Below are 13661 nucleotides of genomic sequence, written 5' to 3'. Positions count from 1 at the left end.
AGCAACAACACAGCTATAATTTAACATTTAAGAGGAAATGAAATCCACACAATGTTTCCTTTGTGTTCCTAAAGAAAAACTACCATCACCAACCATGTTCAGGCCACAGCAGAATAGAGTAAGAATCTAGGTGCTTATTGAGATAAGAAAGGTTACTTGCAGCTAAACAAATGGCCCCAAGCTGATATTTTGTTGTTTTTGTGTCAGTTCTGTCTCTTCTCTTATAGTCCGACTATTATTTCTAAAAGCACCTAGGCTTTGCTTTAGAAAGTGGTAAACAAGCTTGATACCACTTAACAACACATGGACTTTATCATGAGAATAAATTCCACCAAATATTGCAAGGTCAGAGAGCTCAGGAACCTGCCACAGCACAGCAGCTGGCTTCTTCAACAATTTTGTGCCAAGTAGAGAAAGGCTCTACTTCCTGGAGACACTTACTGCCCTCTGCTGGAAAGCTGTCTTGATAAACACACAAATCCACCCTGTTACCGTGCTACCGTAACCAGCAGTCTTTAGAATTGTGTAGTGTACAGCTTGTACAGCTATCAGTCCTTCTTGATGTCACCAGAATTCCCTCTTTCGCCATCATGGTTTCTCTTTTCCCTTCCATTTTACTCTTTCATGCCTTATTCAGGCTTTATCACTGGAGTAAAAATATGGCTCTATAACTCAGGAGACAAGGTCACGTCTCTCCCACCCCCAAATAACGAAGTCTAGGTAAGGACTCTGGCCAAACAAGTCACACCACATCACTAACCATCTCTGACCAGGGAAAGGGGATGTGTAACAGAATAAGCAAGATTATGCTGTGTCAACTGATGGTCATTGGTGCCACTTCAATGCCAACCAGAATCCCCAATCTTGGATGCAGTGAAGGAAGAGAATTTATTTGGTGCAAACAGCTCCATTGTGATTCAGTTGTAATACAGCATGACTGCAGAACAGCATAGCTATGAAACAGCTTGATAGTGTTACAGCTCAGTTATGGAAAAGCATGGCTGTGGAACAGTGAGGCGGCTCTGACAGAGTGGTGCTGGCCCCAGTGGTACCAGCCAGACAGCTCCTTTCTGTTCTGTTCTGCCCTGGTCCACCAAGACAGCTCTGCTCCGTTCCACTGGGGCAAAACAGATCCTCTGCCTTACAGCTCCACCTGGGAAGGACAGTCTTCCATGGAAAGGGAAAGTGCACTCCCCAGACCTAAAGGGAGCTGACTTATATAGAGAGAAATCCTTGCCCCTGGTCCCTGATTGGTTCATTCTCTTGAAAATGAGGACTCGAAATCTTCACTGTTTGATTGGCCCAAAAGCACTGTCCCAATTGGTCAGAATGGAGCTGCTCTGATTGGTCAATGGAGATGCTAATGAGGATTCTAGCTGTGCAGGTCCAATTGGATGGGGAAAGTCTCAGTCCTATTGGTTGAAATATGATACCAGGAACTCCTTTATAAGGGCTGGCTCAGATGCAGGGACACAGTGCAGGCAGGCAGTTCAGTGTGGACAACAGGCAGTTCTGTGCAGGTTTCTCCTGAATCACGGCTTGCATGAGAAGTACCTGTTTAGCAACAGCTGCTAGGCGCTGTTTTGTTTTTTCTTCTTTTTAAAATTTTTGAGCCCAGCTAGCCAGCAGGAGCCCTTCTTCATAGATATTTTCTTTCTCAGGGTTAACTGCAACAAGCCATTTGAGACCTCAGTTAGCTTAAAAAAGAAAGGTTTATTTCTTGCTTCCACTGAATGTCCACCACTGTTTGGGGGAACTACTTACCTTCGACTTTCAGGGATCCAGACTAATAAAGGCTATGGGTCAAAATGTGTTCCTGCCATCACTGTGGTAAAGCCGGGGACACATAGAGAATCACTCACTGGCTTAGAAAGCATCCATCCTGGAGATACACCAGCCACTGAGCTCAGAGTTCATAAAGCAAGTCTGTGGCCACATCTAACTTCAGAGGGCAGATGGGTGCAGCCCTGTTCTGGCCTGAATAAGGGGGGCTGGACTAGGATGATCTGAACTTGAATCACAATCTACTCTTAGGGCAGCAGGGGCTGGGCTAGGGGTGGGCAGGGGACTGTGACTGTTACAGCCTGGAATTGATGGGTAGGAGTTCCTCAAGGAAGAGAGGAGGGTGCCACCTGTCCCAAACAACTGTCCAGGTCAGTAGCCAAGAGTCAGTCAGTCCAGGGTTGGAGGGCCATGTGTGAGTGAGACAGCGTGGAGCCGCCACACGCAGCCTCTGGACACTGCAATCAGAAGGAGCCCTGAGGGACCCACAGCAACCAGAACTCCAGGGAAGCAGCACACATATTCCAGCCATGAGAAAAACACACGAGGGCCCAGCCTGGACCCCACAGAGAGGTTTTAGATGTGGAGCCTCTGCATTTGTTTCTCTTTCTGGTTCTTGGGTGGCTGTGGGTGGGCAGAGGTGCCAGGTAAGTAAGGAATGATTATCAACATCTCTTAGAGTTTTCAACACCATTTTACAGAGGCTATCGGTACTTGGATCAGCTAAGGAATTTTCTCAAGTTCGTGGAGCTAACTGGGAAACCCACATTTTCTAAACACATGCTAAGCTTGTGTTCACTTCTCAGGAGCTCCTTCTCTGTTACAGGAGCAAAGAAGCACAGAGGTTGAGGGGCCCATTGCCAAGCCAGGCAGACCCAACTCCAAAGCTCAGCCCTCCCTCTGGAGTCCTGGGGAGGAGTGTGGGGCAGGGGAGCCGGGAGCCGAGGGGAAGGAGCACTGGGCCTTTGAAAGGGTGATGGTCTAGCACAGCCGTGGACAAGCTACGGCCCGGCCCGTTTGAAATGAATAAAACTAAAAAAAAAAAAAAAAGACGATACCCTTTTATGTAATGATGTTTACTTTGAATTTATATTAGTTCACACAAACACTCCATCCATGCTTTTGCTCCGGCCCTCCGGTCCAGTTTAAGAACCCATTGTGGCCCTCGAGTCAAAAAGTTTGCCCACCCCTTGTCTAGCATGTGATCAAGGAACTTGGGGAACCACATGGATGTCTGCAGGACTGCATTTCAGGCACATTCCTGAGCTCTGAAAGGAGAAATAAAAATGTTCCCTTGTCTGTGAGCTAAAGAGACAGCAATATTGTAGTGTAATGAGGACCAGATGGACTTCAGGAATTTCCAAAGCCCTTTATAGAGTATTAGACAAAATAGCCTCTGAGCCACACACTGTAACTTTGTTTGTCTGTCTGGATATCGGCTAACAAGACGACCCATGGGCTACACACACTGGCTGGAGGGTCCTAGAAGGAAGTGGGCCTCTGGCTGGATCCCTGGCCACTCCCCCAGCTTAGGCAAGTGCCTCATGCTTCTCTGAGCCTCGTTTACCAGTCTGTAAAATGAGGCTCAGGTCCCCGCCCAGGGAGGCTGCTGTGAGGGTGAAGAAAAAGTGGGAGCACAAAGGGTGGGGTGACTGCTAGTGGGTAGGGCGGCAGCTGCCACCATGGCCCTCCCCCTCCCACTACTTCAGTGTGAAGGCTGCTAGGGGAGGAAGCCAGGAGGCTGGGCTTGCCACGGGTGTCAGTTTCCTTAACAGCCTTCCCTGGGTCTTCCTTTCCCCACCTACAAATAAAGAGTGGTGACCAGCAGCACTGAGCCAGCACCACAGCAGGCCCTCAGAGAAGGGCAGCCTTCCCTCTCCCCCACCTCAGCAAGCGCCATCCAGCCCCAGTGCCAGGAGGCTGGGCCTCTATGTGCCATCAGCTTGACGAGCAGGTACAGCTGGTGGTCCCAGGGGCCCTCGGCTCTGACTGGTCATATGCCAGTCCATAAAGTACTTCTCAGCTGCCTGCTCTGTTTTATTTTCAAAACCACTTTGTACTTGCAAAATTCAAGCTGCAAGTTGGATGGCCCTTCAGAAAGCCAGTGTGTCGTCTAGCTGCAAAATGCTTCAAGGGCAGGACATGCAAGTTGCCTGTCTCTGCAGGCCCCAGCTCAGCCAGCCTCTCAACCACTTACACCACCACACTCCTCCACCTGGCTCTGCCACTGCCACTGAGTGATGGGAACGGCTGCCTTTTGCCTCTGGGCCCCATCTCTTCTAGACAGTGGGTGCTGACATCTGCCTCTGCCAGAATTGCTGGTGAAGGTGTGCACCAGGGAGGGGCTGAGAGGTCCAGGTGGGATGTGAGATATAAAACTCTGCAAGATACTCTCATTTCAAACCTTTGCCAGAGGGTCTAGTTTGGGGGAAAAGCACTTGTTTTGGAGTTGGATAGATTTGGACCTATTCCCTGGCCTTCCCATCACCTGTGTGACTTTGGGCAAGTCACCCCCCTCTCAGTCTGTCTCCTGTTCTGTAAAAGATTATGATAATGATGGGTAACTTGTATTGAGTGCTGGACACTGCTTTAAGCACTTTACACATTAAATCACTCCATTTCATTCTCATGAGAACCCTGTGAGGTAGGTGCTGTCACCCCATTTTACAGATAAGTAAACTAAGGCACAGAGAAGAGAAAGTCACCCAGCCAGCAAGGGGAGAGGTGGTACTCAAAGCCAGGCTGGCAGAGAGGGAGCCCATGCATCAACCATTATACCCCACAGCCTCACAAAAATCACAGGACAGTATTGCTCCCAGGGTGGCCCTGGGCCTGGACCAGGGTGTCCCCAGCCAGTCTTGGCTGAGTTAAATGAAACCAACTCAAGGACAGGCTGCCTTAGAGGGTTTCTCGGACCTAAACTCTAAGCATTTGGCTGAGGAGCCAAGGAGGTGTCATAAGAGCCTCCTTTAGGTCTGCCTAGGAGTCTGCCCACTTGGCTGGGAGGGGTCCTACCAGAAGCTGCCTTGGTTTACACCCCAGGTGGCAAGCTGGGACCTTTACTCTTGTCTCTGCTGCCCACCAGAGCCCTGTTAGCCTCGCGTCAGGCCTGGTCTTTGTGGGGTGGGGGTGGGGTAGCTACTGTTTCCAATACTTGCCTGAGAACCCTTCAATGTTCCAAGTGGAGTGCAGAGCTGGGACTCTGGGAGGAGAAACCCCTTCCCCAGGCCTCAGCCGGTCACAACCAGGGTCTATGGAAAGGAGTGGAGGGGCTGCTTTCATAGAGCACCCACTTGGTGCCAGACTCAGCTGCCACTGGTGTTCCCCCACACCTCTGCTACACCTCCCTGTCCCCAGCGCAGCACTGTGACTCATCAGAATGGCTGAGGAAGAGGCTGTCATCTGTCCCAGGCCCCCACCCAGGCCCAAACAGAGCAGGGCTCCCCAGGTGATGGGCTTGGGCGCCAAGCTCTGCCCGCTCCCCTGCACAGAGCGGTGCCGCCTCCGCATCAATGTTCCTGCTCTGGCAGGGCCTCTTGCAGAAACTCCACACCCAGCAGGCATCAGGGCTGGCCCATGGGGCTCCTGTGTGACAGTGCTTTCCCAAGCTTGTTTGCCCCCAAGTTCTCAGCACAGCGTGTGTTTGACCCCTGCCCTCCCATGGCCTCTCCCTCTCTCACCCTGGGCTGCAGCATCAGCCAGGCCTGCCACACTGGCTCCTCAGCCGCCTCACACAGTTGGCATGTTCCCCTTGGGTTTTTATAACTTGGGATATAATTTGCAAACAGCAAAAACACATAGGCCATAAGAACAGATCCCAAACATTTCACCTCAACTGCCCTTGATGCTCAATGAGACCTACAGGAAAATCATCGTTGCTAACATTTACTAGGCGCAGAGGAAATGCAACATGGCATCCTCCGTGCATCCCACATATTAAAGCGTTTATCCCTGGAATCTACCTTTAGGTAAGTATCCTGAAAAGCCCCTACAAGTGAGGAATCAGCTTGTAAGTTCTGGAGCTGAGGCCTTGCTATGAATCCTGTTCTACTTACTAGCCGTGGGCTCTGAGTGAGTAACTAACCCCTTCTATGCCTCAGGGTCCACATCTCTAACACAGACAACAGTCCTGCGCTCACCTCAGTGCAATGTGCTTCCACAGGTAATTCCCACTGTGAGCCTGGAGCAGAGCCTGGCACTGTCAGCCTGCATCCTCCTCCTCAGGTAGCAGAGGGCCACCCTAGAACCCTGCCCACCACCCTGGTGTCTTCATCTGATGTCCTTGTCCCTGACACTGACCACTCAGGGTCCATCCTGCCCCCATCCAGGCGGTGCCGCTAACCCTGGGGATGGCCTGGTCACTCTGCGCGGCTGAGGACAAGGACCTGCTCCCCACCTTCCTGGACTCATCTGCCCCATCCAGACCATCCCCACAGTGCGCCAACCAAAGGCCAGGGCTAGAAGACCTTACCCCACCCCACACATGCTGCCAGCACTTGCTGCCACACACACACACACACACACACACTGCCCAGCTAGAGCACCCACTACCACACACACACACACACACACACACGCTGCCCAGCTAGAGCACCCACTGCCACACACACACACACGCTGCCCAGCTAGAGCACCCACTGCCACACACACACACACACACACACACACACACACGCACACGCTGCCCAGCTAGAGCACCCACTGCCACACACACACACACACACACACACACACACACGTGCTGTCCTGCTGGAGCACACACTGCCTCACACACATATGCACATGTGCCCTGCTGGAGCACACACTGTCTCACACATACACATACACACACACTCATGTGTTGCTCTGCTGGAGCACCTGCTGCTGATACTATCATGAAAGTGCACCAAGGAACTTGGAAGGCCAATGGACCTTGGGCATTGGTGTACCATTGCTCATATTGAAATAGTAGTGGCTCAAAGCAATTTCCTGACCTAATAGCCTAAAAGCACATGTTTACTGGGCCTTACTGATCTTTACTGATCTTTATTGACCTTAGAGACGGTCTGTCTGCTACCAGTTTGCCATGCTTTACTGAGGGCAAGATGTGTATCTAAAACTGAATAAAAAGCGGATAAGGCCAGGTTTCAGGATGTCTCTCCAAGAGAGAGGTCTCCACCTGCCCTGCCCCCCATGCCTTCTGAATTCATATTTCTTGTATAGCATTTTCATTTGTGCGTTGGCCCCTCCTTCAGATCCTGAACCCTAGCCATGCAGGTTGCAGCATCTGGCGCCTTGAACAGGATACTGGAGATTTGCCTGAATGAAAAACGAAGTGAAAAAGGAAAAGTGAAATTCACTGGAAAGGTGGGAAGTTCACCATGCACAAAGCCCATGCCAGCTTTGGAGTCGTGACCATAACTGGATGGGAACGTCTTTAATTAACCAGGTTATACTGGGGCAGAATTGGAATAAAAGGCAAAAACACCATTGTAAATTCTTAGCTTGAATGCTCAAGGATAAAGGAATTAAGGTGTCAAAAGGTACTCTCTTAAATCAGGCTCAAGGAAAACAAGTGCCCTTGTCATCTTTAACTACGTGGGCTCTTGTTCGAACTGCATTTTGCCCACTTTGTATTGGGGGTCAAAAGTCTATAAAACCTAAGGCCCTGGATCCTCTGCCTCTGGTGTGGGAAGGCTCATTCACTAGAGAAAATGGGGCTAACAGTCCTTTAACAAGGACTCTTTAATGCTTTGTCTGAAAATTACCATATGACGCCTTGGGACTGGCAGATTTTAGCCAAAACGACTTTAGAGGCCAGTCAGGGCTATGGAGAGAAGAATATGATGAGATCTGTGAACAACAGGCTGAGATCTGGGCCGCATCTGGCTGTAGGTCCCAGGCAATGTAAAACATCTGAAAGATCCATGAAAAGAACTCTTGATTTATTAAGTCTTGTCTATGTATAATGTGTGCTTGTCTGTTGTTATTTTATCTGTCTTTGTTGTTTGGTTTAATTTGTTTATTGTTAGTCTATTAAGCATGCCTTTAATTTATCCTCATAGAAAAGAAACAGTAGATGGCCAGGTCATTACTAAATTTCCCCAGAGCAAACAGAATGTGGGGGTGGGGAGAGAGAATATGAGCGGTACATGTGGCCGATAACACAGGCCCTAGGAAAACTCCCTAGACAAAGAGAGGTAACTAAAAAAGGCCCCAGACCATTAATTACTAGGTCTCTTGGTGATCCTGCAAAATGGACACCCACTCTGGGGAGTGTTATTAAAAGTCTCATTTTCGCCATGTTTTTGTTTTCTAGTCTCTCATTTGAAATGTAAATAAATAAGCCATTTCTCACAAATTGGAAATGCGTCTGTGGAAGGGAAAAGGCTAGTTTAAGAGGAAGGCTAGTTTAAGATGGGTGGCCTCTCGGCCTAAGCCCCATCTCTTCATGGATGAAATAGAACAGGCAAAAAAAAAAAAAAAAATTTAATTCAGCCTCTGTTATTCTTCAGAAGATGGTGAAAATGACACAAAGAAAATATACAGGTTGTGTTTGGGCAATAAGATTAGTGTTTCCATAATAATGGGCAGTTCTTGAATAATGGACCGTATTCCAAGGTTGCCTCCCACGTCCTGCAGGCACTCCTGTTTTTATAAAGAAAAATAAAATAAAATAATACTTTAACATTAAAGCCACTGAAAGTCAGTAAGTTATCTCTGTTACAGACTTTGCCGAAGAAAATGCCTTCAATAATAATAATTGGCTTTAAAATCTCAAAGTGTTAAAACATAAATAAATAGATGTAACTAAAATGAAGGATTTGTAACAAAGCTTTTCAGTAATAATTATAAATATATTAATAATGTGAGTGCAGTCACTCAAGAGGAGACTGACTGCACTCTCTGTTAGAGGAAAGGGCCAGTTGCCCTTCTCCCTGTAAAGGCAGAGAAGCCACAGCAGTAACCTTAGATGTTATCTCTAAGAAAGAATGTAGCAGTTTAAATCCAAGCGGCTAGACTAGAGGCCTGCTCCCTCCTCCCCCTGCCTTTTCTCCAGCCTCATATGCCTATACATAATTTTCCAAAGTCCTTGGTAACTTAAAGACTTTAGAACATTGCTGGATTAAATGATAAACATCTAAATATTCCAAGAAGTTTAAGTTCACCTGGTTTTACCTTTTATTACAGAAAATCTAAAAATATATTTCTTAAAGGTGAGAATGTTCATAAATGTCAATCTAAGAAATGCTGGCTGTTTACTTGTAATTATCATTGGAAAATTGAGGTTTAAATATTGTATGGTTTTAATAATAGAAGGCATGGACATACATTTTAAAAGACATACATTTTCTTCTTTAAGAAAAAGGTCTGTGCAATTTACTGAAGGTATATACAAGCTAATGACAGAAAGAAAGAATATTAGAGTGGAAATACTTAATGGAAGGCCTAAGGCATGGTTATGCATTTTTGAAGGACATGGAAAGAAAGTTTGAAGGCTAATTTAAAAGTGTGAAATTTGTGAAGGTTGCGTATGTAATGAGAAGGAAAAAAAATGTTAAAAGAAAGAAAGAAGTTCTAAAGTTAACTATTTGCAAAAGTTGTAAAAGGGTCATAAAATCTCAGGGAAGTTTAAACAAAGGTTAGACCACTACACTTACCTCCCCTGCCAAGGACAGAGCAAATGGTTAATACAGAAAGGGAGGGCAGGACAAGGTTGCTGAATACTTCTTAAGCAAAACCAGAATATTCAGCAGTGAAATTTCGAAACAGGAGCATACATAATGCCTCAGACCCCCCAACCCAGCCTGCTCTTCAGATTGGCTGGGGGGTGGGGCAGCATCTGTACTTCATAGGTCAAATGTATAAGTTTGCTTACTTTGCTTTTTCAATAAAGACACCTACTTTAATTAATAAGTTAGTTTTTCACAATATAATCAAGGTCTCATATAAACTCATTTATATGAGAAGCCAATATTTTATGAGCAATTGGTTCTAGTAGTCCAAAGTAAAATTTGCATACATATGCAAATGAGCACTAGCCAAAAAGAATGTTGTTTAAAAGTAAATGTTAAGCTTAATAAAAAAGGAGAAATTTTAAATCTCTTCTGCTACTACTTACACAGTAAACTAAAAGTTATTATTCAAGCATTAAATCTCACCATTAATGAGACACCATAAGTAAAAAGTTACTTTTACTCGAGATGTATGCATTGCAGTATTGACCAGCATGTCTCTCTCCTCCGTTTTTCTGAAAGGCAGCCAAGTTGGTTGCTGTTTAAAAGAAAAATTTTTAAAAGCAACTCCCTAAATGTGGCTTAGAGATTGCTCTGGGAAAAAATACAGAGGGAAATACCTTCAAATATCTAGGAATCATAATTGAAAAATCAATATATTAGGCCTCAAAAGATAGAAATATAAAAGAATTGCCGTGACCTTAAATGACTTTAAGAAATTATTAGGGGATATTATTTAGTTAAGACCTTATAAAAAAATCTCTATGGGAGAAATGACAAATTTATTCAATTTACTTAGGGGTGACTCTAATCTTTTCTCTCACCGAACATTAACAAATGAAGCTAGGGAGGAGTTACTAAGAATTGAGCAGGCAATCTCCTCAGCCCAAGTAGCAGGGGGACAGCCAGAATTGCCTTTATCAGGACAGATTAACCCTACTGCAAATAGTCCCACTGGGGTCATCTTCCAAAATAAGAACTCTCCTACTATTATTGAGTGGGTCCATCTAGGACATCAATCTTCTAAAACTGTAGTTAAATGTATAAAACTCATGGCACAATTAATATCTCAACTCAGAAAGCACTGCAGGCAGCTTAGAGGAGAAGAACTCCAATGCATCTATCTTCCCCTCACTGGGAGGCAATTAGAAATGTTAATTCAGACTGATCTGAATTGGCAGACTGAACTAAGTAGATATTCAGGGTAACTTAGTTGTCACCTACTAAAAAACAAATTACTACAATTTTTACATTACACCCCTATTATTATATTTTAAAAAATACTAGGCAGGAACCTATTCCTGGATCATCAACTGTTTTTATTGATGGTTCATCTAATGATAAAGCTGCTTATCATACAATGAATTCAGACCAAGTCATCCAGACCAGTCATACTTCTGTGCGAAGAATTAAATTCGAAGCTATCAAGGCTGCATTGCAGGATTTCCAAGAGCCTCTTAATATTATTTCTGATTCTGCTTATGCTACTGGCCCGGTAAACAGAATTGAGACTGCTCAATTAAAATAGTTCAGTGACCGCCAAAACCGGTTTGGCTCAGTGGATAGAGCATCGGCCTGCGGACTGAAGGGTCCCAGGTTTGATTCCGGTCAGGGGGCATGTGCCTAGGTTGCGAGCACATCCCCAGTAGGAGATGTGCAGGAGGCGGCTGATCGATGTTTCTCTCTCGTCGATGTTTCTAACTATCTCTCTCCCTTCCTCTCTGTAAAAAATCAATAAAATATATATTTAAAAAAAAAAATAGTTCAGTGACCAAAGTCTATTTATACTATTTAAACAGGTACAGCAAATTATACAGCAAAGACAATATCCCTTTTATATTACTCACATCAGGGCTCATACCACCCTGCCTGTTCCTTTAACAAAAAGAAATGCATATGCTAATCAATTGGTTGCTTTAAAACAGGCCACAGAATCTCATCAGCTTTTACATCAGCCTGTCTAAACAATTCTCAATCACTTGACAGCAGGCAAAACAGATTATCAAGGAATGTCCCACTTGCATGTTACATCTGCCTCAAGGGCCTAATACAGGAATTAACCCTTGAGGATTGATAAGGGACCATATCTGGCAAATGGATGTAACACACTATACTCCTTTTGGACACCTTGGGGCATTGCATGTCTCTGTAGACACTATTTCAAAGATCCTGTGGGCCACTGCATCTACAGGGGAAATGGCAAAACAGGTCCTTAATCATTGCTGCTTTTGCTGTCATGGGAATGCCAAAAATTACTAAAACTGATAATGGACCCACATACACAAGCTATCTTTTCCAGCAATTTTATAAAAAGTGGAAAATTCAGTACATTATGGGAATACCATACAATTCCCAAGGACAAGCAATTATAGAATGCAAAAATCAGTGGTTAAAATCCCAACTTGAAAAACAAAAAGGGGGAGTAGTGCAGAAATCTCCTGTAAGTAGACTACAGCAAGCCTTAATTACTTTAAATATTTTCACTTGTAACACTGATGGCACGACACCTATGGATTACACTGGTGTCAGAATAAGCCAAAGGAAAATGGTGTGGTTAAATGGAAAGATCCCGAGTCTGGTTCATGGAAGGGTCCCAACCCCTTGTTAACATTTGGTCGAGGATATGCTTGTGTATTTCCAGAAAACTCCTCCAAGCCTGTGTGGATTCCTGAAAGGAATATTAAACTTCAACATGGATCTGAGAGAGGAACTGACCAGACTAATGAGGACCTTGCACCTGGAGCCTCACCCTGTATCTGCGGCTGTAGACAGACAACTACTCCAGCCCCAAAAAGCAATAGCCCCAAGCAACACGCTGAAGATAAGGAATGGGAAGAGAATGAGACAGATGACAAACAGTCCAGAGATAACTTGGAGGATGGTGAAAAAGCCCTGTCATGCTAGCAGTCATCAGTTGTGCAATGGTGCAGGTTGCCCTGGACAAATCCAGAGGAGGTCGCATCTGCATTGTCACTGCCCACCGTTTGTCCACCATCCAGAACTCAAATATCATTGCTGTCATGTCACAGGGGACAGTGATTGAGAAGGGGACCCATAAAGAACTGATGGCCCAGAAAGGAGCTTACTACAAACTAGTTCCTTAGATGCCTGGCAGCATTTTAAAAAGGACATGAAAGAACTCAATCCTTTTCATTGAATCTCCTTACATTTGCCTGTTAGCATAACCACTATTGTCTGTCTCATTCTTGTTCTTATATGTTTATTTCTAGTCTGCAGATGCAGAATGAAAAGTCTTAAAAGGACTCAAGCCCTACAGACAACATACATTTTCAAGATTAAGAAAACAAAAAGGGGGAGATGCGGGACGCCATTCACTGTCAATACTATCATGAGAGTGCATCAAGGAATGCAAAAGGCCAATGGACCTTGAGTATTGGCAAGGCTAATGCTAAGCACCATTGTTCGTGTTGAGATAGTAGTGACTCGAAGCAATTTCCTGACCTAATAGCCTAAAAGCATATGTTTATTGGACCTTACTGATCTTTATTGATCTTAGAGACGTTCTGTCTGCTACCTGTTTGCCATGCTTTAGTGAGGGCAAGATGTGTATCTAAAACTGAATAAAAAGCGGCTAAGGCGAGGTTTCAGGGTGCCTCTCCAAGAGAGAGGTCTCCACCTGCCCCCCCCCCCATGCCTTCTAAATTCATATTTCTTGTATAGTATTTTCATTTGTGCGTTGACCCCTCCTTCAGATCCCAAACCCTAGCTGTGCTGGTTGCAGCAACACACATACACACACAAACACACACACACGCTCCCCTGCTGGAGCACCTGCTTACACATACACATACACACAATGTGCTGCCCTGCAGGAGCACCCACTGCCTCTACACTGTGCAGAGCCACCATCAGAGTCCAACCCTTCCTGCCTTCCCATCCCATACTTTCCCAGACCCTCCTGTTTGGAGAGCAATTACCTCCCCCCATCTCCTTCACCCCTGCTAAATTTGAGGCAGCTGAGATGCTTACTTTGGAGTCCACTAGAGCTAGGTTCAACCTGGCTTATGCCTCACTAGATGTGTATGGGGTTTGGATCACGTTGTTCACTGTATCATCTGTAAAATGGGAATAATGACTACTTCATAAGACTTGGAGGGTAGAATAAAATACTTTCACTTCTTGGGCAGCTGCTGATGTCAGGCC

The 13661-nt window shown here is 45.5% G+C and overlaps 1 pseudogene; it reads left to right on the top strand.

Annotated features, from left to right (window-relative positions):
- The first annotated feature begins 12120 nt into the window (after positions 1 to 12120).
- On the top strand, positions 12121 to 12601 carry LOC118676802 (annotated as a pseudogene).
- The last annotated feature ends 1060 nt before the right edge of the window (positions 12602 to 13661 follow it).

Source organism: Myotis myotis, unplaced genomic scaffold (assembly GCF_014108235.1).
Source record: "Myotis myotis isolate mMyoMyo1 unplaced genomic scaffold, mMyoMyo1.p scaffold_m19_p_2, whole genome shotgun sequence".
Taxonomy (NCBI): Eukaryota; Metazoa; Chordata; class Mammalia; order Chiroptera; family Vespertilionidae; genus Myotis; species Myotis myotis.
This window is presented reverse-complemented; position numbering and strand designations above follow the sequence as displayed.